We start from the raw sequence: 24,395 nt of genomic DNA, 5'->3' as shown, positions 1-24,395 counted from the left end.
TATCCCTGACTCCCTGACTGTTTGATTATATCCCTGACTGACTCCCTGACTGTTTGATTATATCCCTGACTTCCTGACTCCTGACTGTTTGATTATATCCCTGACTCCCTGACTGTTGTGACTTGACTGTTTGATTATATCCCTGACTCCCTGACTGTTTGATTATATCCCTGACTCCCTGACTGTTTGATTATATCCCTGACTTCCTGACTGTTTGATTATATCCCTGACTCCCTGACTGTTTGACTATATCCCTGACTCCCTGACTGTTTAATTATATCCCTGACTCCCTGACTGTTTGATTATATCCCTGACTCCCTGACTGTTGATTATATCCCTGACTTCCTGACTCCCTGACTGTTTGATTATATCCCTGACTCCCTGACTGTTTGATTATATCCCTGACTCCCTGACTGTTTGATTATATCCCCTGTTTGACTGACTTCCTGACTGTTTGATTATATCCCTGACTCCCTGACTGTTTGATTATATCCCTGACTCCCTGACAATTTGATTATATTCCTGACTCCCTGACTCCCTGACTGTTTGATTATATCCCTGACTCCCTGACTGTTTGATTATATCCCTGACTGTTTGATTATATCCCTGACTCCTGACTGTTTGATTATATCCCTGACTCCCTGACTGTTTGATTATATCCCTGACTGACTGTTGATTATATCCCTGACTTCCTGACTCCTGACTTCCTGACTTTGATTATATCCCTGACTCCCTGACTGTTTAATTATATCCCTGACTTCCTGACTCCTGACTGTTTGATTATATCCCTGACTCCTGACTGTTGATTATATCCCTGACTCCCTGACTGTTTGATTATATCCCTGACTCCCTGACTGTTTGATTATATCCCTGACTCCTGACTGTTTGATTATATCCCTGACTCCCTGACTGTTTGACTATATCCCTGACTCCCTGACTGTTTGATTATATCCCTGACTCCCTGACTGTTGATTATATCCCTGACTCCCTGACTGTTTGACTATATCCCTGACTCCCTGACTGTTTGATTATATCCCTGACTTCCTGACTCCCTGACTGTTTGACTATATCCCTGACTCCTGACTGTTTAATCATATCCCTGACTCCCTGACTGTTTAATTATATCCCTGACTCCCTGACTGTTTGACTATATCCCTGACTCCCTGACTGTTTAATTATATCCCTGACTTCCTGACTGTTTGACTATATCCCTGAATGTTTGATTATATCCCTGACTTCCTGACTCCCTGACTGTTTGATTATATCCCTGACTCCCTGACTGTTGATTATATCCCTGACTCCCTGACTGTTTGACTATATCCCTGACTCCCTGACTGTTTAATTATATCCCTGACTCGCTGACTATTTGATTATATCCCTGACTCCCTGACTGTTTGATTATATTCCTGACTCCCTGACTGTTGATTATATCCCTGACTTCCTGACTCCCTGACTGTTTGACTATATCCCTGACTCCCTGACTATTTGATTATATCCCTGACTCCCTGACTGTTTGATTATATCCCTGACTCCCTGACTGTTTGATTATATCCCTGACTCCCTGACTGTTTGATTATATCCCTGACTGTTTGATTATATCCCTGACTCCCTGACTGTTTGATTATATCCCTGACTCCCTGACTGTTTGATTATATCCCTGACTCCCTGACTGTTTGATTATATCCCTGACTCCCTGACTGTTTGATTATATCCCTGACTCCCTGACTCCCTGACTGTTTGATTATATCCTGACTCCTGACTCCCTGACTGTTTGATTATATCCCTGAGTCCTGACTGTTTGATTATATCCCTGACTCCCTGACTGTTTGATTATATCCCTGACTGTTTGATTATATCCCTGACTTCCTGACTCCCTGACTGTTTGATTATATCCCTGACTCCCTGACTGTTTGATTATATCCCTGACTCCCTGACTTCCTGACTGTTGATTATATCCCTGACTCCCTGACTGTTTAATTATATCCCTGACTTCCTGACTCCCTGACTGTTTGATTATATCCCTGACTCCCTGACTGTTGATTATATCCCTGACTCCCTGACTGTTTGACTATATCCCCGACTCCCTGACTGTTTGATTATATCCCTGACTCCCTGACTGTTTGATTATATCCCTGACTCCCTGACTGTTTGACTATATCCCTGACTCCCTGACTGTTTGATTATATCCCTGACTCCCTGACTGTTTGATTATATCCCTGACTCCCTGACTGTTTGATTATATCCCTGACTTCCTGACTGTTTGATTATATCCCTGACTCCCTGACTGTTTGACTATATCCCTGACTCCCTGACTGTTTAATCATATCCCTGACTCCCTGACTGTTTAATTATATCCCTGACTCCCTGACTGTTTGATTATATCCCTGACTCCCTGACTGTTTGACTATATCCCTGACTCCCTGACTGTTTAATTATATCCCTGACTCCCTGACTGTTTGATTATATCCCTGACTCCCTGACTGTTGATTATATCCCTGACTTCCTGACTCCCTGACTGTTTGACTATATCCCTGACTCCTGACTGTTTGATTATATCCCTGACTCCCTGACTGTTTGATTATATCCCTGACTGTTTGATTATATCCCTGACTTCCTGACTGTTTGATTATATCCCTGACTCCTGACTGTTTGATTATATCCCTGACTCCCTGACAATTTGATTATATTCCTGACTCCTGACTCCCTGACTGTTTGATTATATCCCTGACTCCCTGACTGTTTGATTATATCCCTGACTTCCTGACTGTTTGATTATATCCCTGACTCCTGACTGTTTGATTATATCCCTGACTCCCTGACTGTTGATTATATCCCTGACTTCCTGACTCCCTGACTTCCTGACTGTTGATTATATCCCTGACTCCCTGACTGTTTAATTATATCCCTGACTTCCTGACTCCCTGACTGTTTGATTATATCCCTGACTCCCTGACTGTTGATTATATCCCTGACTCCCTGACTGTTTGACTATATCCCTGACTCCCTGACTGTTTGATTATATCCCTGACTCCCTGACTGTTTGATTATATCCCTGACTCCCTGACTGTTTGACTATATCCCTGACTCCCTGACTGTTTGATTATATCCCTGACTCCCTGACTGTTGATTATATCCCTGACTCCCTGACTGTTTGACTATATCCCTGACTCCCTGACTGTTTGATTATATCCCTGACTTCCTGACTCCCTGACTGTTTGACTATATCCCTGACTCCCTGACTGTTTAATCATATCCCTGACTCCCTGACTGTTTAATTATATCCCTGACTCCCTGACTGTTTGACTATATCCCTGACTCCCTGACTGTTTAATTATATCCCTGACTTCCTGACTGTTTGACTATATCCCTGAATGTTTGATTATATCCCTGACTTCCTGACTCCCTGACTGTTTGATTATATCCCTGACTCCCTGACTGTTGATTATATCCCTGACTCCCTGACTGTTTGACTATATCCCTGACTCCCTGACTGTTTAATTATATCCCTGACTCGCTGACTATTTGATTATATCCCTGACTCCCTGACTGTTTGATTATATTCCTGACTCCCTGACTGTTGATTATATCCCTGACTTCCTGACTCCCTGACTGTTTGACTATATCCCTGACTCCCTGACTATTTGATTATATCCCTGACTCCCTGACTGTTTGATTATATCCCTGACTCCCTGACTGTTTGATTATATCCCTGACTCCCTGACTGTTTGATTATATCCCTGACTGTTTGATTATATCCCTGACTCCTGACTGTTTGATTATATCCCTGACTCCCTGACTGTTTGATTATATCCCTGACTCCCTGACTGTTTGATTATATCCCTGACTCCCTGACTGTTTGATTATATCCCTGACTCCCTGACTCCCTGACTGTTTGATTATATCCCTGACTCCCTGACTCCCTGACTGTTTGATTATATCCCTGAGTCCCTGACTGTTTGATTATATCCCTGACTCCCTGACTGTTTGATTATATCCCTGACTGTTTGATTATATCCCTGACTTCCTGACTCCCTGACTGTTTGATTATATCCCTGACTCCCTGACTGTTTGATTATATCCCTGACTCCCTGACTTCCTGACTGTTGATTATATCCCTGACTCCCTGACTGTTTAATTATATCCCTGACTTCCTGACTCCCTGACTGTTTGATTATATCCCTGACTCCCTGACTGTTGATTATATCCCTGACTCCCTGACTGTTTGACTATATCCCCGACTCCCTGACTGTTTGATTATATCCCTGACTCCCTGACTGTTTGATTATATCCCTGACTCCCTGACTGTTTGACTATATCCCTGACTCCCTGACTGTTTGATTATATCCCTGACTCCCTGACTGTTTGACTATATCCCTGACTCCCTGACTGTTTGATTATATCCCTGACTCCCTGGCTGTTTGATTATATCCCTGACTCCCTGACTGTTTGACTATATCCCTGACTCCCTGACTGTTTAATCATATCCCTGACTCCCTGACTGTTTAATTATATCCCTGACTCCCTGACTGTTTGATTATATCCCTGACTCCCTGACTGTTTGACTATATCCCTGACTCCCTGACTGTTTAATTATATCCCTGACTCCCTGACTGTTTGATTATATCCCTGACTCCCTGACTGTTGATTATATCCCTGACTTCCTGACTCCCTGACTGTTTGACTATATCCCTGACTCCCTGACTGTTTGATTATATCCCTGACTCCCTGACTGTTTGATTATATCCCTGACTGTTTGATTATATCCCTGACTTCCTGACTGTTTGATTATATCCCTGACTCCCTGACTGTTTGATTATATCCCTGACTCCCTGACAATTTGATTATATTCCTGACTCCCTGACTCCCTGACTGTTTGATTATATCCCTGACTCCCTGACTGTTTGATTATATCCCTGACTTCCTGACTGTTTGATTATATCCCTGACTCCCTGACTGTTTGACTATATCCCTGACTCCCTGACTGTTTAATTATATCCCTGACTCCCTGACTGTTGATTATATCCCTGACTTCCTGACTGTTTGACTATATCCCTGACTCCCTGACTGTTTGATTATATCCCTGACTCCCTGACTGTTTGATTATATCCCTGACTGTTTGATTATATCCCTGACTTCCTGACTGTTTGATTATATCCCTGACTCCCTGACTGTTTGATTATATCCCTGACTCCCTGACAATTTGATTATATCCCTGACTCCCTGACTCCCTGACTGTTTGATTATATCCCTGACTCCCTGACTGTTTGATTATATCCCTGACTGTTTGATTATATCCCTGACTTCCTGACTGTTTGATTATATCCCTGACTCCCTGACTGTTTGATTATATCCCTGACTCCCTGACTGTTGATTATATCCCTGACTTCCTGACTCCCTGACTTCCTGACTGTTGATTATATCCCTGACTCCCTGACTGTTTAATTATATCCCTGACTTCCTGACTCCCTGACTGTTTGATTATATCCCTGACTCCCTGACTGTTGATTATATCCCTGACTCCCTGACTGTTTGACTATATCCCTGACTCCCTGACTGTTTGATTATATCCCTGACTCCCTGACTGTTTGATTATATCCCTGACTCCCTGACTGTTTGACTATATCCCTGACTCCCTGACTGTTTGATTATATCCCTGACTCCCTGACTGTTGATTATATCCCTGACTCCCTGACTGTTTGACTATATCCCTGACTCCCTGACTGTTTGATTATATCCCTGACTTCCTGACTCCCTGACTGTTTGACTATATCCCTGACTCCCTGACTGTTTAATCATATCCCTGACTCCCTGACTGTTTAATTATATCCCTGACTCCCTGACTGTTTGACTATATCCCTGACTCCCTGACTGTTTAATTATATCCCTGACTTCCTGACTGTTTGACTATATCCCTGAATGTTTGATTATATCCCTGACTTCCTGACTCCCTGACTGTTTGATTATATCCCTGACTCCCTGACTGTTGATTATATCCCTGACTCCCTGACTGTTTGACTATATCCCTGACTCCCTGACTGTTTAATTATATCCCTGACTCGCTGACTATTTGATTATATCCCTGACTCCCTGACTGTTTGATTATATCCCTGACTCCCTGACTGTTGATTATATCCCTGACTTCCTGACTCCCTGACTGTTTGACTATATCCCTGACTCCCTGACTGTTTGATTATATCCCTGACTCCCTGACTGTTTGATTATATCCCTGACTGTTTGATTATATCTCTGACTTCCTGACTGTTTGATTATATCCCTGACTCCCTGACTGTTTGATTATATCCCTGACTCCCTGACAATTTGATTATATTCCTGACTCCCTGACTCCCTGACTGTTTGATTATATCCCTGACTCCCTGACTGTTTGATTATATCCCTGACTGTTTGATTATATCCCTGACTTCCTGACTGTTTGATTATATCCCTGACTCCCTGACTGTTTGATTATATCCCTGACTCCCTGACTGTTGATTATATCCCTGACTTCCTGACTCCCTGACTTCCTGACTGTTGATTATATCCCTGACTCCCTGACTGTTTAATTATATCCCTGACTTCCTGACTCCCTGACTGTTTGATTATATCCCTGACTCCCTGACTGTTGATTATATCCCTGACTCCCTGACTGTTTGACTATATCCCTGACTCCCTGACTGTTTGATTATATCCCTGACTCCCTGACTGTTTGATTATATCCCTGACTCCCTGACTGTTTGACTATATCCCTGACTCCCTGACTGTTTGATTATATCCCTGACTCCCTGACTGTTGATTATATCCCTGACTCCCTGACTGTTTGACTATATCCCTGACTCCCTGACTGTTTGATTATATCCCTGACTTCCTGACTCCCTGACTGTTTGACTATATCCCTGACTCCCTGACTGTTTAATCATATCCCTGACTCCCTGACTGTTTAATTATATCCCTGACTCCCTGACTGTTTGACTATATCCCTGACTCCCTGACTGTTTAATTATATCCCTGACTTCCTGACTGTTTGACTATATCCCTGAATGTTTGATTATATCCCTGACTTCCTGACTCCCTGACTGTTTGATTATATCCCTGACTCCCTGACTGTTGATTATATCCCTGACTCCCTGACTGTTTGACTATATCCCTGACTCCCTGACTGTTTAATTATATCCCTGACTCGCTGACTATTTGATTATATCCCTGACTCCCTGACTGTTTGATTATATTCCTGACTCCTGACTGTTGATTATATCCCTGACTTCCTGACTCCCTGACTGTTTGACTATATCCCTGACTCCCTGACTATTTGATTATATCCCTGACTCCCTGACTGTTTGATTATATCCCTGACTCCCTGACTGTTTGATTATATCCCTGACTCCTGACTGTTTGATTATATCCCTGACTGTTTGATTATATCCCTGACTCCCTGACTGTTTGATTATATCCCTGACTCCCTGACTGTTTGATTATATCCCTGACTCCCTGACTGTTTGATTATATCCCTGACTCCCTGACTGTTTGATTATATCCCTGACTCCCTGACTCCCTGACTGTTTGATTATATCCCTGACTCCCTGACTCCCTGACTGTTTGATTATATCCCTGAGTCCCTGACTGTTTGATTATATCCCTGACTCCCTGACTGTTTGATTATATCCCTGACTGTTTGATTATATCCCTGACTTCCTGACTCCCTGACTGTTTGATTATATCCCTGACTCCCTGACTGTTTGATTATATCCCTGACTCCCTGACTTCCTGACTGTTGATTATATCCCTGACTCCCTGACTGTTTAATTATATCCCTGACTTCCTGACTCCTGACTGTTTGATTATATCCCTGACTCCCTGACTGTTGATTATATCCCTGACTCCCTGACTGTTTGACTATATCCCCGACTCCCTGACTGTTTGATTATATCCCTGACTCCCTGACTGTTTGATTATATCCCTGACTCCCTGACTGTTTGACTATATCCCTGACTCCCTGACTGTTTGATTATATCCCTGACTCCCTGACTGTTTGACTATATCCCTGACTCCCTGACTGTTTGATTATATCCCTGACTCCCTGGCTGTTTGATTATATCCCTGACTCCCTGACTGTTTGACTATATCCCTGACTCCCTGACTGTTTAATCATATCCCTGACTCCCTGACTGTTTAATTATATCCCTGACTCCCTGACTGTTTGATTATATCCCTGACTCCCTGACTGTTTGACTATATCCCTGACTCCCTGACTGTTTAATTATATCCCTGACTCCCTGACTGTTTGATTATATCCCTGACTCCCTGACTGTTGATTATATCCCTGACTTCCTGACTCCCTGACTGTTTGACTATATCCCTGACTCCCTGACTGTTTGATTATATCCCTGACTCCCTGACTGTTTGATTATATCCCTGACTGTTTGATTATATCCCTGACTTCCTGACTGTTTGATTATATCCCTGACTCCCTGACTGTTTGATTATATCCCTGACTCCCTGACAATTTGATTATATTCCTGACTCCCTGACTCCCTGACTGTTTGATTATATCCCTGACTCCCTGACTGTTTGATTATATCCCTGACTTCCTGACTGTTTGATTATATCCCTGACTCCCTGACTGTTTGATTATATCCCTGACTCCCTGACTGTTGATTATATCCCTGACTTCCTGACTCCCTGACTTCCTGACTGTTGATTATATCCCTGACTCCCTGACTGTTTAATTATATCCCTGACTTCCTGACTCCCTGACTGTTTGATTATATCCCTGACTCCCTGACTGTTGATTATATCCCTGACTCCCTGACTGTTTGACTATATCCCTGACTCCCTGACTGTTTGATTATATCCCTGACTCCCTGACTGTTTGATTATATCCCTGACTCCCTGACTGTTTGACTATATCCCTGACTCCCTGACTGTTTGATTATATCCCTGACTCCCTGACTGTTGATTATATCCCTGACTCCCTGACTGTTTGACTATATCCCTGACTCCCTGACTGTTTGATTATATCCCTGACTTCCTGACTCCCTGACTGTTTGACTATATCCCTGACTCCCTGACTGTTTAATCATATCCCTGACTCCCTGACTGTTTAATTATATCCCTGACTCCCTGACTGTTTGACTATATCCCTGACTCCCTGACTGTTTAATTATATCCCTGACTTCCTGACTGTTTGACTATATCCCTGAATGTTTGATTATATCCCTGACTTCCTGACTCCCTGACTGTTTGATTATATCCCTGACTCCTGACTGTTGATTATATCCCTGACTCCCTGACTGTTTGACTATATCCCTGACTCCCTGACTGTTTAATTATATCCCTGACTCGCTGACTATTTGATTATATCCCTGACTCCCTGACTGTTTGATTATATTCCTGACTCCCTGACTGTTGATTATATCCCTGACTTCCTGACTCCCTGACTGTTTGACTATATCCCTGACTCCCTGACTATTTGATTATATCCCTGACTCCCTGACTGTTTGATTATATCCCTGACTCCCTGACTGTTTGATTATATCCCTGACTCCCTGACTGTTTGATTATATCCCTGACTGTTTGATTATATCCCTGACTCCCTGACTGTTTGATTATATCCCTGACTCCCTGACTGTTTGATTATATCCCTGACTCCCTGACTGTTTGATTATATCCCTGACTCCCTGACTGTTTGATTATATCCCTGACTCCCTGACTCCCTGACTGTTTGATTATATCCCTGACTCCCTGACTCCCTGACTGTTTGATTATATCCCTGAGTCCCTGACTGTTTGATTATATCCCTGACTCCCTGACTGTTTGATTATATCCCTGACTGTTTGATTATATCCCTGACTTCCTGACTCCCTGACTGTTTGATTATATCCCTGACTCCCTGACTGTTTGATTATATCCCTGACTCCCTGACTTCCTGACTGTTGATTATATCCCTGACTCCCTGACTGTTTAATTATATCCCTGACTTCCTGACTCCCTGACTGTTTGATTATATCCCTGACTCCCTGACTGTTGATTATATCCCTGACTCCCTGACTGTTTGACTATATCCCCGACTCCCTGACTGTTTGATTATATCCCTGACTCCCTGACTGTTTGATTATATCCCTGACTCCCTGACTGTTTGACTATATCCCTGACTCCCTGACTGTTTGATTATATCCCTGACTCCCTGACTGTTTGACTATATCCCTGACTCCCTGACTGTTTGATTATATCCCTGACTCCCTGGCTGTTTGATTATATCCCTGACTCCCTGACTGTTTGACTATATCCCTGACTCCCTGACTGTTTAATCATATCCCTGACTCCCTGACTGTTTAATTATATCCCTGACTCCCTGACTGTTTGATTATATCCCTGACTCCCTGACTGTTTGACTATATCCCTGACTCCCTGACTGTTTAATTATATCCCTGACTCCCTGACTGTTTGATTATATCCCTGACTCCTGACTGTTGATTATATCCCTGACTTCCTGACTCCCTGACTGTTTGACTATATCCCTGACTCCCTGACTGTTTGATTATATCCCTGACTCCCTGACTGTTTGATTATATCCCTGACTGTTTGATTATATCCCTGACTTCCTGACTGTTTGATTATATCCCTGACTCCCTGACTGTTTGATTATATCCCTGACTCCCTGACAATTTGATTATATTCCTGACTCCCTGACTCCCTGACTGTTTGATTATATCCCTGACTCCCTGACTGTTTGATTATATCCCTGACTTCCTGACTGTTTGATTATATCCCTGACTCCCTGACTGTTTGACTATATCCCTGACTCCCTGACTGTTTAATTATATCCCTGACTCCCTGACTGTTGATTATATCCCTGACTCCCTGACTGTTTGATTATATCCCTGACTCCCTGACTGTTTGATTATATCCCTGACTGTTTGATTATATCCCTGACTTCCTGACTGTTTGATTATATCCCTGACTCCCTGACTGTTTGATTATATCCCTGACTCCCTGACAATTTGATTATATCCCTGACTCCCTGACTCCCTGACTGTTTGATTATATCCCTGACTCCCTGACTGTTTGATTATATCCCTGACTGTTTGATTATATCCCTGACTTCCTGACTGTTTGATTATATCCCTGACTCCCTGACTGTTTGATTATATCCCTGACTCCCTGACTGTTGATTATATCCCTGACTTCCTGACTCCCTGACTTCCTGACTGTTGATTATATCCCTGACTCCCTGACTGTTTAATTATATCCCTGACTTCCTGACTCCCTGACTGTTTGATTATATCCCTGACTCCCTGACTGTTGATTATATCCCTGACTCCCTGACTGTTTGACTATATCCCTGACTCCCTGACTGTTTGATTATATCCCTGACTCCCTGACTGTTTGATTATATCCCTGACTCCCTGACTGTTTGACTATATCCCTGACTCCCTGACTGTTTGATTATATCCCTGACTCCCTGACTGTTGATTATATCCCTGACTCCCTGACTGTTTGACTATATCCCTGACTCCCTGACTGTTTGATTATATCCCTGACTTCCTGACTCCCTGACTGTTTGACTATATCCCTGACTCCCTGACTGTTTAATCATATCCCTGACTCCCTGACTGTTTAATTATATCCCTGACTCCCTGACTGTTTGACTATATCCCTGACTCCCTGACTGTTTAATTATATCCCTGACTTCCTGACTGTTTGACTATATCCCTGAATGTTTGATTATATCCCTGACTTCCTGACTCCCTGACTGTTTGATTATATCCCTGACTCCCTGACTGTTGATTATATCCCTGACTCCCTGACTGTTTGACTATATCCCTGACTCCCTGACTGTTTAATTATATCCCTGACTCGCTGACTATTTGATTATATCCCTGACTCCCTGACTGTTTGATTATATCCCTGACTCCCTGACTGTTGATTATATCCCTGACTTCCTGACTCCCTGACTGTTTGACTATATCCCTGACTCCCTGACTATTTGATTATATCCCTGACTCCCTGACTGTTTGATTATATCCCTGACTCCCTGACTGTTTGATTATATCCCTGACTGTTTGATTATATCCCTGACTCCCTGACTGTTTGATTATATCCCTGACTCCCTGACTGTTTGATTATATCCCTGACTCCCTGACTGTTTGATTATATCCCTGACTCCCTGACTCCCTGACTGTTTGATTATATCCCTGACTCCCTGACTCCCTGACTGTTTGATTATATCCCTGAGTCCCTGACTGTTTGATTATATCCCTGACTCCCTGACTGTTTGATTATATCCCTGACTGTTTGATTATATCCCTGACTTCCTGACTCCCTGACTGTTTGATTATATCCCTGACTCCCTGACTGTTTGATTATATCCCTGACTCCCTGACTGTTTGACTATATCCCTGACTCCCTGACTGTTTGATTATATCCCTGACTCCCTGGCTGTTTGATTATATCCCTGACTCCCTGACTGTTTGACTATATCCCTGACTCCCTGACTGTTTAATCATATCCCTGACTCCCTGACTGTTTAATTATATCCCTGACTCCCTGACTGTTTGACTATATCCCTGACTCCCTGACTGTTTAATTATATCCCTGACTTCCTGACTGTTTGACTATATCCCTGACTGTTTGATTATATCCCTGACTTCCTGACACCCTGACTGTTTGATTATATCCCTGACTCCCTGACTGTTGATTATATCCCTGACTCCCTGACTGTTTGACTATATCCCTGACTCCCTGACTGTTTAATTATATCCCTGACTCGCTGACTATTTGATTATATCCCTGACTCCCTGACTGTTTGATTATATCCCTGACTCCCTGACTGTTGATTATATCCCTGACTTCCTGACTCCCTGACTGTTTGACTATATCCCTGACTCCCTGACTATTTGATTATATCCCTGACTCCCTGACTGTTTGATTATATCCCTGACTCCCTGACTGTTTGATTATATCCCTGACTCCCTGACTGTTTGATTATATCCCTGACTGTTTGATTATATCCCTGACTCCCTGACTGTTTGATTATATCCCTGACTCCCTGACTGTTTGATTATATCCCTGACTCCCTGACTGTTTGATTATATCCCTGACTCCCTGACTCCCTGACTGTTTGATTATATCCCTGACTCCCTGACTCCCTGACTGTTTGATTATATCCCTGACTCCCTGACTCCCTGACTGTTTGATTATATCCCTGACTCCCTGACTGTTTGATTATATCCCTGACTCCCTGACTGTTTGATTATATCCCTGACTGTTTGATTATATCCCTGACTTCCTGACTCCCTGACTGTTTGATTATATCCCTGACTCCCTGACTGTTTGATTATATCCCTGACTCCCTGACTGTTTGACTATATCCCTGACTCCCTGACTGTTTGATTATATCCCTGACTCCCTGGCTGTTTGATTATATCCCTGACTCCCTGACTGTTTGACTATATCCCTGACTCCCTGACTGTTTGACTATATCCCTGACTCCCTGACTGTTTGATTATATCCCTGACTTCCTGTCTCCCTGACTGTTTGATTATATCCCTGACTTCCTGTCTCCCTGACTGTTTTATTATATACCTGACTCCCTGACTGTTGATTTACAGTACGTACAAAATGTGTATTTCTCTCAAATTTGGTGCACAAATTTGTTTACATCCCTGTTAGTGAGCATTCCTCCTTTGCCAAGATAATCCATCCACCTGACCTGTTTGGCATATCAAGAAGCTGAATTAAAAGCATGCTCATTACACAGGTGCACCTTGTGCTTGGGGAAATTAAATGCCATTCTAAAATGTGCAGTTTTGTCACAAAACACAATGCCATAGATGTCTCAAGTTTTGAGGGAGCAAGCAATTGGCATGCTGACTGCAGGCATGTCCACCAGAGCTGTTGCCAGAGAATGTAATGTTACTTTCTCTGCCAAGTCCAACGTTGTTTTAGAGAATTTGGCATTACGTACAACCCGGCCTCACAACCACAGACCACGTGTAACCATGCCACCCCAGGACCTCCACATCCGGCTTCTTCAGCTGCGGGGGGAGTACTGAGGAATATTTATTTCTGTAATAAAGCCCTTTTGTGAGGAAAAAATCATTTTGATTGGCCTGGCTTAGCTCTCCAGTGGGTGGGCCTGACTCCCAAAGGGTATGCCCTTCCATGGCTGCATCCCTGCCCAGTCATGTGAAATCCATAGATTAGGGCCTAATGAGTTTATTTCTATTCACTAATTTCCTCACGTGAACTGTAACTCAGTCAAATCTTTGAAATTGTTGTATGTTGCGTTTATATTTTCGTTCAGTGTGTATATATATATAGTGTAAGGCATTTACGTGTGTTACTGTAGTTCACAAAAGAACACCACTCTAAGTTGCACTTTAAAAGAGAGGCATCCCAGCTACTAGCATGCATTTATTGGCTTGCTTATCAGAGATTTCCCTGTAACTTTCAAGCCTAAAGTGCATTGTGTATAATGTCATGGTGTATAACAATTGTTGTCTCTGCAGGCCAGATTTCTTCATGTTGTACCTCAAGGAGCCAAGAGAGTCGGGGCACAGCTTTGGTGCCGTCAGTGGAGGGGTAACGTCAATAGGAAAACAACCAGGATGCATCTCAATAGTCTGAAGTGAATTAATCTGGAAAAAACGGAAATAACTTGACAAGAGAAGGCAAACAACCGGTTGCCGCCCACCATATTGCTTTCCCCTTCCCTGTGTTCTCTGATCAGTGCATATGAAGGGAAGGAGAAGAGGTGTGAGGAAGCGACTTCAGACTATTGAGATACCCCTGGTCCAAAAACCTTACAGCAACAGTTGCCTCCATCATTCTTAAATGGAAGAAGTTTGGAACCACCAAGGCTCTTCCTAAAGCTGGCTTCCCAGCCAAACTGAAAAAGAAGAGCCTTGGTCTGGGGAGAAGAGCCTTGGTCTGGGAGGTGACCAAAAACCCGATGGTCACTCTGACAGAGCTCCAAAATTCCTCTGTGGAGATTGGAGAACCTTCCAGAAGGACAAACATCTCTGCAGCACTCCACCAACCAGGCCTTTATGGTAGCGCGGCCAGACGGAAGCCACACCTCAGTAAAAGGCACATGACAGCCAGGTTGTAGTTTGCCAAAAGGCACCTAAAGGATTCTCTGGTCAAATGAAACCAGGATTGGATTCAACTATTTGGCCTGATTTCCAAGCGTCACATCTGGAGGAAACTGGGAGACTAGTCAGAATCGTGGGAAATATGAACAGAGCAAAGTACAGAGAGATCCTTGATGAAAACCTACTCCAGAGCGCACGGACCTCAGACTGGGGCAAAGATTCACCTTCCAACATGACAACGACCCTAAGCACACAGCCAAGACAACGCAGGAGTGGCTTCGGGACAAGCCTCTGAATTTCCTTGAATGGCCCAGCCAGAGTCAGGACTTGAACTCGATCGAATATCTCTGGAGACACTTTAAATTAGCTGTGCAGCGACGCTCCCTATCCAACCTGACAGAGCTTGAGAGGATCTGCAGAGAAGAATTGTAGAAACTCCCCAAATATAGTGTGCCAAGCTTGTAGCATCATTCTCAAGAAGACTTGAGGCTATAATCGCTGGCAAAGGTACTTCAACAAAGTACTGAGTAAAGAGTCTGAATATTTATGTAAATGTGAATTTATAATAACCTTTTTTTGCTTTGTCATTATGGGGTATTGTCTGTAGATTGATGAGGGGGGGGAAACAATTGAATCAATTTTAGATTAAGGCTGTAATGTAACAAAATGTGGAAAAAAGTGAAGGGGTCTGAATACTTTCCGTATGCACTGTATGTGAGCTTTTCTCTGATTGTGTTTAGTCTGTACTGCAGATTTCATTAGATTTAGGCCGGTGACGCCGTTATGGTTTGTTGTTCCTAGTTCATTGTGCTAATCAGACTCAGACATGAGTAACACCATAGCTGCATCCATTATTTAGTTTTGCCTTAGACAATACGGGAGACATTTGTATGATCTACGAACTAACTTGCAAATCCAACTTGTAGGCTAACATCACCTAGCTTGTAATTAGCTAGCCTGCCTCGCTAGCCTCATTAAATGATAACTTTGCATAACCAGAAGTATCTAGAAAATACACAATACACTTGTATGAACTACGATGAACTAACTAAGTTGTAATGAGGTAGCTACGCAAACATTAGCTAAAAACAAGTGTTATATAGTTGAGAAAACATCTATACTTTCATGTGTTTTGAAGACAGAGTCACATTTTGGCATGACCCTTTCCTAATACCTGTCAACTATCATGATATTTTGGTGGAAATCCCCTGGTTCCTTGTTTGTTTAGTCTGTACTCGTATTGTTTTTATCTGTACCTCAGTCTTGTTGCGTCAACACCTCTGTAGTCATAATTAGAGTCTGTGTCACTGATCTATTCTTATACTTCCATAGAATGGTGACACGGCATCTCTACGGGTTGAACGCCACCTGTGGTTCCACCAATCACGTGTCAGAGATATAGAGTGGATCACAGGACTGGATTTCTATCACGGTAACACCTATTCCGGAACTTCTAAGAATAAAGACTCGCCCAACTGCTGCCATTCACAGAAAGCCTTAAAATGAATGATATTTTGAAATATACCTATATTGATAAAGGCATTTGATAATTATGATGGAAATGTTTTGTATAATATATATATATATACAGTGAGTGTACAAAACATTAAGAACTCTTTCCATGACAGACTGACAGGTGAATCCAGGTGAAAGCTATGATCCCTTATTGATGTCACTTGTTAAATCCACTTCAATCAGTGTCGATGAAGGGGAGGAGACAGGTTAAAGAAGGATTTTTATGGTAATACAGACTCTGAGATATCTGTCCTGTTCTGTACAGGACAATGGAACCCTCTGTGCTTCTGTATTCTTCTTTCAGGTGGAATATGAACTTTAAATATATACACTGAGTGTACAAAACATTAAGAACACCTGCTCATTCCATGACATAGACTGACTAGGTGAATGCCATGATCCCTTATTGATGTCACCTGTTAAATCCACTTCAATCAGTGTCCTTGAAGGGGAGGAGACATGTTTAAGAATGATTTTTAAGCCTTGAGACAATTGAAACATGGATTGTGTATGTGTTCCATTCAATGTGTGAATGGGCAAGACAAAATAATTATATAAGTGCCTTCGAGCGGGTCATGGTAGGTGTCAGGCGCATTGGTTTGAGGGTGTCAAGAACTGCAATACTGCTGGGTTTCACACACTAAACAGTTTCCTGTGTGTATCAGAATGGTCCGCCAATTTTCTGTCATGGATAAAGGAACTCAACGGGTGTGATGATATTAATTAACAAAAATGTTGATCTGAATGTGCAAATAGTCAGGAATGATTCGCAAGGAAGGTGGATACGTTTGAATACGAAAGTGGACGAAAAAGAGATTTGGCTCATTAATCAATATGGTCCAAATCAGGATGATCCATAATTATTTGACAACATTATGCCAATTTATTGAACTTACAGGCAACAAATTATCTAATCATTATGGTAGGAGACTAAAACACAGTGTTAAGTACCTCAATGGACCGTAAAGGTAATCACTCTACAAACTATCATCACTGTGCCCTTAAGGAAATCCCAAATATTATGGACACATTAGAAATAGTGGATATTTGGATACTAAAAAACCCTGACCTAGTGAGATCTACATGGAGACTTAATCAAGCTAGTCGTCTTGACTACTTCCTTGTCTCTTTCTCTCTTGCATCAAAGGTTCAAAAACGTTTTAATAGGAGACAGAATGCCATTGGATCATCATCGAATTGGCATTCACATATTGGAAATTTAATCAAAGTTTACTGCAGGACAACTTATTTTTAACTAAGACAAAATCATTTATAACTGAATCTTTCCAGTATAATATAGGTTCAGTAAATCCCCTTATTGTTTGGGATACCTTTAAATGTACCTTCAGGTGTCATTCAATTCAATATTCATCAATAATAAAAAAGCAGTTTCTGGCTAAAGAGACGAGACTAACAAGGGAAATCCATGAACTAATAGTACAGATAGATAGCAATAAAAACGATACTACAGAGATGCAAAATAAGTTGGAGGAAAAACAAAAAGAACTTGAGGAACTTATTCAAGAACGATCTAATGTAATATATTACAAAAATAAAGCAAATTGGGTGGAATATGCGGAAAAATTCACAAAATTCTTCCTGAATCTCCAATACAGGAACGCTAAGAAAAAGAATTTGCAGAAACTCATTACTGAAGACGGAGTCATCTATGATTCTCCGAATGATATTTTAAAAGAGGAAGCTAATTATTTTAGGCAGATGTTCTCTTTTCCGTCTCATCCTCTCCCACTGAATGAAGATTATGGTAAGAAATTCTTTCCATATAATATAAAAAATGGAAAATTAACACATTTACAGAAAGACCCATCAACACTCATAATGATAAAGTGAAAACATGTTTTATATATTTTTTGCAATTTTATTGAAAATGAAATACAGAAATATCTAATTTACATAAGTTTTCACACCTTTGGCAGCAATTACAGCTGTGTCTTTCTGTGTACATCTCTAAGAGCTTTCCACCTGGATCATTCTTTTTTTTTTTTAAATTTGATTCAAGCTCGGTCAAATTGGTTGTTGATCATTGCTAGACAACCATTTTCAGGTCATGCCATAGATTTTTAAGTAGATTTAAAACTGTAACTTGGACACTCGGGAACATCCACGGTCTTCTTGGTAAGCAACTCCAGTGTAGATTTGGCCTTGAGTTTTAGGTTGTTGTCCTGATGAAAGGTGAATTAATCTCCCAGTGTCTGGTGGAAAGTAGACTGAACCAGGTTTTTCTCTATGATTTAACCTGTGCTTAGCTCCATTCTGTTTCTTTTTTTATCCTGAAAAACTCATTTTCTTAACGAGCATACCCATAACATGATACAGCCACCACTATGCTTGAAAATATGGAGAGTGGTACTCAGTAATGTGTTGCATTAAATTTGCCCCAAACATAACACTTTGTAGTGAGGATAAAAAGTAAATTGCTTTTCCTAAGTTTTCTCCTATCACAACCATTAAACTCTGTAACTGTTGTAAAGTCACCATTGGCCTCATGTTGAAATCTCTGAGCGGTTTCCTTCCTCTACGGCAACTGAGTTAGGAAGGACTCGTGTCTTTATAGTGACTGGATGTATTGATGCACCATCCAAACTGCAATTAATAACCTCATCATGCTCAAAGGGATATTTAATATTTGCTTTTTTATTTTGACCCATATACCAATGGGTGCCCTTCTTTGCGAGGCATTGGACAATCTCCCTGGACTTTGTGATTGAATCTGTGTTTGAAATTCACTGCTTGACTGAGGGACCTTACAGATATTTGTATGTGTGGGGTACAGCGATTATGTAATTCAAAAATCATGTTAAACACTTATTGCATGCAATTTATTATGTGACTTGTTAAGCACATTTTTACTCCTGAACTTTTTTAGGCTTTCCCAAAACAAAGGGTTTGAATACTTGACTCAAGACATTTCAGCTTTAATTTTTTTTACATTTCTAAAAACATAATTCCACTTTGACATTATGGTATACTGTGTGTAGGCCAGTGACCAAAACATCTTAATTCAATCCATTTTAAATTCATGCTTTAACACCACAAAAATCTGAAAAAGTAAAATGGTGTCATCTGTCTGTCAACTCACTTTCAGTGACCGTTGTTGAGGAGAAGCACACATTGTTGGGGAGACCAAAAATGCTGTAACCCAGCAATGACTACTGCCTACTGTATCATCCAGTCTTTGTCAATGCAATAGCAAGAGATCCCTCATGCCAGTGTGGAACTCATTCACTGTGGACAAACCTGTAAGAGTTCCATGTCATTTCATCTAAAGGCCATCATTTTTACAAATCAAGTGTAACTGATCAAGTGTAATTTGTTTGAAACATTCATTTGAACTCTCGGTTAGAAGGTCTAACTTTATGTGAATGTCATGATATTTGTGCACCCACAAGTGTATACATGATCTATTCTTTACATGAGCTATGATGAGTAAACAACGCCTCTCAGAAATCAACTTTGATTGAAGTCTCTCACAGCTGTTTCCCTCCACTCAATTACAACAAAAACCTCCCGCAGGTTGAGTTCAATAACTAGAGGTAGCTGTATGGTGAGATGCCAGAGGTTTCTGGTGGTAATGGCAAAAATGTCAGCGTGGTCATACCTTCCGGTGTGGTGTCTTGTATACAACAGCAGTTCCCGGATCCTGGTGCATAATACACAGGGTTTCTCCCTCCCAATATTGACTGATACCATTCAATAATAAAGAAACACTTTACAAGTCAAAGTTGTGTCTAGTAAAATGTTAATGCCGAGTGACAGGTCTCGCTCCATTTAGAGACATCAGTATAAAGCCTGTCTGTCGTTCAGGACTCCATCACATCATCTTGCAAGTCTCCAAGTACCGGCTCCATAGATGCATCTATGAACACATACACAGTCACTGTTCCACTGCTCTATTACCAATGGTAGTTAAAATAGGTTAAACAGTATCTGACAAAGAAACATATATGTTGAAGTTTGAACAGGTGAGACTAAACTTACTTTATTCTGGTCTCCCCATCCACGACCGTTGGTGTGCAGGCAAGAGGTGAGGCTGGGGGTGAGGTTTTAGCCTGTGCGCCGTTGATGGGCATGGCAGCATAGATCAGCTCCTGGCCCCTCATCAAAGATACTGGTCGATCACACACAGAGCACAGATTACCTTATCAATGGTGGTTATGAATAGTATGGTGGAACCAGCATGATCACTGCATTCACCTTTATATTTCACTTCAGATATCACGAAATGTAAAGTGAAATAGAATGGTAAATGTAGTGATCAGGATAGTTCCACCAGCCTGGTTATGAAGGTGAATTGGGACAAAACTCAAAACTGTTTTGACCTTAGACCAGGTCAAATGTCACTAACCTGATTCAAGTGTCCTCCCTGTTCCATTTAAAGAAATTCTCACAGCGAGGCATGTCTGCTTGATGCTAAGGGTCCCCTTGCTGGTCTTCTCTATGTTGCATGTTTAGCTTCAAACTGGACATCTCTCGAACAACTGCAGCAGGCAATCCTCATAAACAATGTACTTCCTCATCAGGTGGTGTAGGCTGAGGCTGTGACAGGGTGATACAATTTTATTATAAAAAGGACAAAGCTTTTTGATAATGCACTTCACAACCAAAATGACTACCACTTGTATCTGCTTGTCTGGGTAGTTAACCTTAATTAAAGATCAACTGGAGTGAGCTTTGGCAAATGGAGGCAAGCAACATCAGCTTCATCATAAGAGCTGTTTATGATGTGCTTCCATCACCCAAAAAATCTACATCAATGGTATGGCGAGGACTCGACCTGCGCCCTCTGCCCAGCTCCAGCGACTCTCGGGCATATAATGACAGGTTGCAAGACCAGCCTCTCACAAGGCCGCTACACCTGGAGGCACAATCAGGTCCTCAAGAGCCTGGCTGCAGCACTTGAGACCAAGAGGAGTGCAACCAATTCATTACCTCCAAAAATCCCAGCAATCCCATCAAAACAACAACATTCATCCGGGAGGGACAGAAAAGGCCCAAGTATCCTCCTACAAAGCCAGAAACTGGACACCTAGCCATGGCCCGGGACTGGAAGATGCTTGTCGATATTGGCCAGCAACTAATTTTTCCACCTGAGATTGCTTCTACCAACCTTAGGCCAGACATGGTACCCTGGTCCCCTTCACGAAAGGCTGTGTACATCATAGAGCTCACAGTCCCGTGGGAAAACTCTGTTGAAGAGGCCTACGAGCGTAAGAAACTGCGTTACACAGAGTTGGCAGCAGACGCAACTCAGCGTGGCTTGAATGCAAAAGTCTGGCCAGTTGAAGTGGGATGCAGAGGATTCGTGGCTTCTTCCACCATCAGGTTGCTGAAAGAACTTGGAATCGATGGACAGGCTCTGCGGCAGACCGTCAGAGCAGTTTCTCAAGCAGCTGAAAGAGGCAGCCAGTGGATCTGGATCAAACGGAAGGACCCTTGCTGGACTATAACCCCCCACCCCCACCTGAGAACCCAATTCAGATCCCTCCAACTTGAGGAGGGCATATGAGGTATGCGGTCAGCTGTAGGGCTGGCTCAGGGAAGAGGACGCCCCTGCCTTGCATAGTCCTGTGGGATATCTTAATTGGGCTTGGGACACAAGCTAAGGCTTGATCACCCTTTAGCTGGCCACCTTTGATGAGGGTGTTTAGTGATTAAAGGCCGAAACACCCACTGATTCGAAGGCACACTACTGAGGATGTGTCCCAAAATTGACATCTTAACCCAGTCTAAGAAATAAACCTCCCATGCCACTCTGTCAACATCACGGCAAATCTCATGTGAGTGCATTCCATCTATTGGCACAATGGACAGTTTTTAACATCTCGCCCCGTGTTTTATGATTCTAGTTTATCAAACCAGGTATTTTTTTATACAACTTTTCACATTACACACATTACCGTTGTCGATGAAGACGTCTTTGTCATTCAGGTAGTAACTCGAGTCAAGCTAATTCTAGGTCGTCACTAGTTACCACAGAAACAAAGTCACAAAGGCTGCTGATTTCTACAATTTCCCTACTTAAAATGGGATTATAAACATATCCCTAACCCTTACCTTAACCACACTGCTAACCTTATGCCTAACACCTAAATTAAGTACATATGTTTTCATAAGTTTTTGTTTTCATACATTTTCATAATACACTGCTCAAATAAATAAAGGAAACACTTAAACAACACAATGTAACTCCAAGTCAATCACACTTCTGTGAAATCAAACTGTCCACTTAGGAAGCAACACTGATTGACAATAGATTTCACATGCTGTTGTGCAAATGGAATAGACAACAGGTGGAAATTATAGGCAATTAGCAAGACACCCCCAATAAAGGAGTGGTTCTGCAGGTGGTGACCACAGACCACTTCTCAGTTCCTATGCTTCCTGGCTGATGTTTTGGTCACTTTTGAATGCTGGCGGTGCTTTCAGTCTAGTGGTAGCATGAGACGGAGTCTACAACCCACACAAGTGGCTCAGGTAGTGCAGCTCATTCAGGATGGCACATCAATGCGAGCTGTGGCAAGAAGGTCTGCTGTGTCTGTCAGCGTAGTGTTCAGAGCATGGAGGCGCTACCAGGAGACCGGCCAGTACATCAGGAGACGTGGAGGAGGCCGTAGGGAGGCAACAACCCAGCAGCAGGACCGCTACCTCCGCCTTTGTGCAAGAGGAGCCCTGCAAAATGACCTCCAGCAGGCCACAAATGTGCATGTGTCTGCTCAAACGGTCAGAAACAGACTCCATGAGGGTGGTATGAGGGCCCGACGTCCACAGATGGGGGTTGTGCTTACAGCCCAAAACCGTGCAGGATGTTTGGAATTTGCCAGAGAACACCAAGATAGGCAAATTTGCCACTGGCGCCCTGTGCTCTTCACAGATGAAAGCAGGTTCACACTGAGCACATGTGACAGACGTGACAGAGTCTGAAGACGCCGTGGAGAATGTTCTGCTGCCTGCAACATCCTCCAGCATGACCGGTTTGGTGGTGGGTCAGTCATGGTGTGGGGTGTCATTTCTTCAGGGGGGCGCACAGCCCTCCATGTGCTCGCCAGAGGTAGCCTGACTGCCATTAGGTACCAAGGTGAGATCCTCAGACCCCTTGTGAGACCATATGCTGGTGCGGTTGGCCCTGGGTTCCTCCTAATGCAAGACGATGCTAGACCTCATGTGGCTGGAGTGTGTCAGCAGTTCCTGCAAGAGGAAGGCATTGATGCTATGGACTGGGACATCATGTCTCGCTCAATCCACCAACGCCACGTTGCACCACAGACTGTCCAGGAGTTGGCGGATGCTTTAGTCCAGGTCTGGGAGGAGATCCCTCAGGAGACCATCCGCCACCTCATCAGGAGCATGCCCAGGCTTTGTAGGGAGGTCATACAGGCACGTGGAGGCCACACACACTACTGAGCCTCATTTTGACTTGTTTTAAGGACATTACATCAAAGTTGGATCAGCCTGTAGTGTGGTTTTCCACTTTAATTTTGAGTGTGACTTCAAATCCAGACCTCCATGGGTTGATAAATTTGATTTCCATTGATAATTTGTGTGATTTTGTCGTCAGCACATTCAACTATGTAAAGAAAAAAGTATTTAATAAGAACATTCATTCAGATCTAGGATGTGTTATTTTAGTGTTCCCTTTATTTTTGTGAGCAGTGTATAACTGTTACGAAGCCCTTTTGGCCCAACAGTCTAGGGGGGGATGGTAATGAGACCCGTAACATAACTCATGCAAATTATAATTGTGACAAAGTAAAAGTGATAACGAAATAACCA

General features: G+C 42.5%; 1 long non-coding RNA gene across 1 annotated transcript; it reads right to left on the bottom strand.

Moving 5' to 3' along the window:
• Positions 1-18,531: 18,531 nt before the first annotated feature.
• LOC115132738 (uncharacterized) lies at positions 18,532-23,917 on the bottom strand. Its single transcript, XR_003864107.2, has 3 exons — positions 20,971-23,917; positions 20,604-20,733; positions 18,532-20,481 (listed from the first exon to the last, which is right to left on the bottom strand). It is a non-coding gene; the product is annotated as an uncharacterized LOC115132738 (long non-coding RNA).
• Between the last annotated feature and the right edge of the window lie 478 nt (positions 23,918-24,395).

Source organism: Oncorhynchus nerka, linkage group LG7 (genome assembly GCF_034236695.1).
Source record: "Oncorhynchus nerka isolate Pitt River linkage group LG7, Oner_Uvic_2.0, whole genome shotgun sequence".
In the NCBI taxonomy this organism is placed as follows: domain Eukaryota; kingdom Metazoa; phylum Chordata; class Actinopteri; order Salmoniformes; family Salmonidae; genus Oncorhynchus; species Oncorhynchus nerka.
The sequence above is the reverse complement of the archived record's forward strand: the minus strand, read 5'-3'. Positions and strand labels throughout refer to the sequence as shown.